General features: G+C 29.3%; 1 pseudogene; it reads left to right on the top strand.

Annotated features, from left to right (window-relative positions):
- The first annotated feature begins 4,154 nt into the window (after positions 1–4,154).
- On the top strand, positions 4,155–5,047 carry LOC107961553 (abscisic acid receptor PYL12-like; annotated as a pseudogene).
- The last annotated feature ends 276 nt before the right edge of the window (positions 5,048–5,323 follow it).

Below are 5,323 nucleotides of genomic sequence, written 5' to 3'. Positions count from 1 at the left end.
ATTCTACTATTGGTTTTTTTTTTTTGCTATTAAAAGTTAAAAAGTGTAAATCTAAGTAATGTCCAATCTAAGCAGTGGTCTACAAATTAAATGGTTAATATAATTTAGATATTAGTGGGCAACATGTGATCTTGAAGGGAGGAAAAAAAAAAGGAGGGTCTTTACAAATTACCAAATATATAAAAATGCCATACTTTATGTGCTGTTTTGGACCAAAAATCCTATATCTTCATATAAATTAGTTCATATTGTAGATTGGTTATGTCTTTTTAACTAGCAAAATAATTAAATAAAAACGATAAAAGACCCCCCCCCCAACTCCTTATAATCTTTTTTTACCAAAAACGATAAAAGAAAACAAAAAATGACAAAAAAATAAAATAAAAAACTAAAATAACTCTTTTATAAAGTTAAAATGCACCGTTATATCATAAAAGTTTTACTTATTTTAAACACAACATATTTTTGTCCAGAGAAATGACATCTATAAACCATACATAGTCCAAATCTTCCGTTATTGACACGCGGACATATTCTTTTTCTTTTAATTTTTCTAAAATGGTTAAATTTTAGATTTAGTTCCTCTATCATGCTTTAAATTAAGATTTAATTTTTATAGTTTAATTTTTAAAATTATTTATTCTCTATATTTTTAAATATTATTAATTAATCTAAATAGTTAATATTATTATTATTTTAATTAAAATATTAAAGAGTTATATGTAATTTAATTGCTTTACAAGTTTTAGAGATTAATACATGACTGACTTGCTTTTCATTGTTTTATATATATATATATATGACAATAGTTAAATTTCAATTTTAACCCTAGACTATGTTGAAATTTAATCTATATACTATAATTTTTAACATGATTTGACTTATCTACTTTTATATTGTCATTCGTTAGTTTAATTAGTCAATATTGTTAACTATTTTCAATCAAAATGTTGAGGTTAATTATTCTTAAGAAAACTATTTCAACAAAAAAATTATTTTATCAAATGAGTTTGAATGAGTGTTTTTTTTAAAAAAATTCTAATAAGTATTTTCAACATTATTTTTATTGTTACATGATTTTTTTTTAAATTTTAAAATGTCACACTAGAGAATTTAATAGAACAAATTTAATGAAGGTAACAACTAAACCTAAAATTTTAAATCTCAGAAGTAAAAAAGAAAAATTAAATTTCTAAAAAAAAAAAGTAAATTTTAAATATAAAAAATATATAACAAATTAAAACATATTTCAACTTTCAAGATTTTACTCTACAATTTAAAACAAACAAATAATTAAGTCGATGCAAAAGGTTAGCAGCATAGCTAGTAAATGATAATTATTAAGTAATGGAAAGGCAGATGGAAGATATTTGGGTCTAATTTAGTGTATGGACTCCATTTCTCGTAAGCCTTTTAGTTTACCCCAAGTTTTTCTGTACCGGAAATAGTCCATTCCTTTTGTTAGTTGGACACTTAAGCCCATACCAGTTTTATTCCTGATTCTGTATATTTTCTCGTTTTCCCTCTGTTTTAGATTTGAATGGATTGAATAATACTGGAAGGGTTTTAACTTTGGAATAGGTAGATGAAACTGGAGAATGACTGATGTAGTTGAATGGTTGTTGCAGTTAATTATGATTTGATATAATCTGTAACGTGCTTTGAAATTAAATCATAGCTCACACGTTGAACATTCAAGGAGCAAGGGAAGCTGCTACAACTTGTTGAGACATAGAAGGGTTTGCAAAAGGTCTGGTGTCATAGTTTAGAGTTACAACTTGCATAGCCAAGGTCATTTAAGAGGAAAAAGAAAAAAAATAGGAACTTTGTCCCAATTGGTTGTGGCAAACACTAGTCCTGACTTGATGCTTGCTTAAGAAAAAGCACAATTCTTAATTTGAAGCACAGGCACAAGTTGAGGAAGTGATTAGCAATTTACAATGAGTTCTCAATATAGATACGTGTAGTTGTAAAGGTTCACATTTCGGTTAATGATGCAATGGGAATTAAACAAGGACGTATGTGTGCTCTTTTCTAGTTGTTTTCTTTTATTATTAAGAACATTGTCGTCTGTTGGTTTATTTTAGTTTCATTTTTAAAGTATTAAAAGTTCAAATATAATTTTGAATTGAAAAAATATAGTGCGAGTCAACCCTCAATAATTACATTCATACTATCTCAATAAAAAGGAGTAGGTAGGGAATTGGTGTTGTTTTCTTCTCATAGTGGTTTTGGTTTTAAAATTTCAGTCGGTTGTTGATCCTCGGTGAGCAAATCTCTGTCTTTTTCTTAGGGAAATTCGCACAGATGATGAATACATGCAATACGCCTAATGACCTTTGTGTTGTTTTTTTTTTATTGAGGTAGTCATTTAAAATTTTTATTTTATTCAAAATTAATCATTTAATATTTTAAATGTGTCGGTAATTAGTTTAATTTTTTTACTTAATATATATATTTTTTTAAAAAGTGTTAAATGAGATAATTAGATTAATAGCTATTTAGTGAGTCAATAACTTATCAATGTGATGATCGGTAGCTGGTCCGAGAGGATAACTAACCACATTGAAACTGAGACATAGCCCAAATTGTTACGAGAGGTAGTAGTGGGGAATTTTTTGCAATGGGTGAAAGCTTGATGGAGCAATGTCTCGTGGAGGTAAAAGCCTTACAAGTCATGAACTTCTTTTCTCGAAGAAGAAGCAATGACTATATTTGGGGAATAAGCATCAACTAACTTTGAGCCAATAGTCGTGGTAATATAGAGTACACAAATGTTATCCGGAATGATTGGGCGCAAAGTATTTGTAGGTGACTTTTTAAGTTTGACGTTAAATCCCATGACTCAACGTGGGGAAAACTATCAAGCTGGGGTATGGTAGTGGCAAAGCACTTTGTTGCCCCAACATTGACATTGAGAGACAAAAATAGAATTAATTACACCATACATCCTCAAATTATAACCTTCATTCTAAGTTGGTCTCCAAACATTAAAATATTCTAAGTACATCCTTAAACTCAAAGTTATATCAATAAGATTCTTTCTTTACTAAAATATGTCAAATCTCATGTGGCATAGTTTAGAATGATTTTTTTTAAATGAACAATGCAAAAATGAATGTTGTAAAAATCTTGATTTTGAGGTTATCAAAGTTTTTACAAAAGTGTTATTGTTCACTCTCTATTTTTTTGGATTTACTTTATTTTTAGTTTCAACTTTTAAAAGTTTGTAGTAACATTTTATTTTTTAAAAAAAATTATTTTAAATTATGTCACATAAGATTCGATGTATTATTTAATAGTTAAATTAACGATTTTTATAACAGAAGAACTAGAGGCGTAGCAAGGGGGGCTGGCAGGGGTCTTGACCTCCCCTAAATGAAAAATTTTATATTTAGGCCTATTTAAAATTTTTAAAATTTTATATTAGTAAATATAAAATTACACTTTGCCCCCTAAAAATGATAAAAAATTGATTTAATTCTTTAAAAATTATAAAGATATAGTCTATTAAAATAGTGAAATTACATTTTTACTACATAAAAATAATAATTTAATTTTAACCTCCTAAAAGAATTTTTGGCTTCGCCCCTAAAAAGAACTTGATTGATATAACATTGATAATTTAGATATGTAATTAAAATGTTTTAAAGTTTAGGGACCAATTTAAAATGAAAGTCACATTTTAGAGTTGTATAGTGTAATTCACACTTACAAATAGTAAGTTCATTTTATTTCATTAAAAAAAGAAATAAAATTTTCTTTTCTAAAAAAATGAATATTTAAAAATATCATATTTTAAATTTTATCTAAAATAACATAAAATATTATATAAATAAGATTAAACATAAGAAATAAATGATTTTTAAAAATAATATTTATTTTTATAAAAAAATAATTGTATTCAATATTTTAGGTTGTGCTAATTTGACAATAATTTTGTAATATAAATTTAACATATAAAATTTCAATTTAGAAAAAATTCTAATCTGTAAATTGAAAAATTAATCCTATGGTTGACAGCCATGAAAATGAAGCGACGTGGTGAACCGAAGGGCAAAGAAAAATAAAGGCAAGGTAAAATGTTGTAAAACACATGGCTAACGAGTTGCGAGCGCTAAAACTAGAGAAGGACAAATTCAATGAAGCTTCAACGCCATCCCAAAACAGAAGCAATGAAAAACCAGTATCACTCCCCTCAGCTATCATCCAACCAGTGCGGTTCAAGCCTAGTTCAAACCATCGATGCCCCACTTCCTCTAGTATGGTCCATAATCCGGCGTTTCGACAACCCCCAAGCATACAAGCTATTCGTGAAGAGTTGTAAGTTGAGGTCAGGCAACGGCGGCATCGGGAGCGTGCGTGAAGTGATGGTGGTGTCAGGGTTGCCGGCTGCCACCAGCACGGAGAGGCTGGATGAACTTGATGATGAGTGTCATGTTATGATGATTAGCATCATCGGAGGTGATCACAGGCTTGTTAATTACCGCTCTACTACTACGCTCCATGAAATTAGCGAAGAAGGAATGAATAGGGGGAAAACAGAGGTGGTTGAGTCGTACGTGGTGGACGTTCCCGCGGGGAATAGCAAGGAGGATACCTGCTGTTTTGCCAATATGATAATTGGTGTAACTTAAGGTCTTTAGCTAGGATCACAGAAAAAATGGCCAAGTTTCACTTGTAATTGTATATTCGGGGGTTGGGTATTAGCGAGTAATATCCTCTAAGTAATTTAGGATTAGATTAAAAGAATGTTTTGAAAATTTTTTTGGTTAAAATTTTAATAAAATTTTAAATTAGAGGAGATGGAGTAGTAAAAATAAGTTGTTCTCGTGATTCCAACCTTTGATAGGTTTTTTTTTTATGGGTTGATATTGTTTGTAAACGAAGTATTACTACTTCGTTAGAAGATGGAGTAGTAGAAATAAGTTGTTTCCATAATTCCAATCTTTAATAGATTTTTTTTATGGACCAATATTATTTGTCAACGAAGTATTACTATTTCGTTTTTTATGATATAAATATAAATTACATTCTTTTCTCTCTTTATTGATTAGTGCTCGCCTTATAGCTTGATATAGATCGATATTTATGGCAGCAAAAAATTCCGATTTCTATTGCTCAAATTGTCTTTGTAGTGAAAAGTTGCATAATGAACTTGCAACTCAAACCATCGTCATTTGCTCGGAAATAGTTGAAGACATTGTAGAGGCCCAGATTCAGACAAGCCCAGAGACAGGTAAAGCATTGGGGCTTGAGAGACTAGGCTAAAAGTGCACTTGAGGGACCAAAATGACCCCTCATTGTGTAGTGGGTGTTGGAT

This window comes from Gossypium hirsutum, chromosome A05, assembly GCF_007990345.1.
Source record: "Gossypium hirsutum isolate 1008001.06 chromosome A05, Gossypium_hirsutum_v2.1, whole genome shotgun sequence".
In the NCBI taxonomy this organism is placed as follows: Eukaryota; Viridiplantae; Streptophyta; class Magnoliopsida; order Malvales; family Malvaceae; genus Gossypium; species Gossypium hirsutum.
This window is presented reverse-complemented; position numbering and strand designations above follow the sequence as displayed.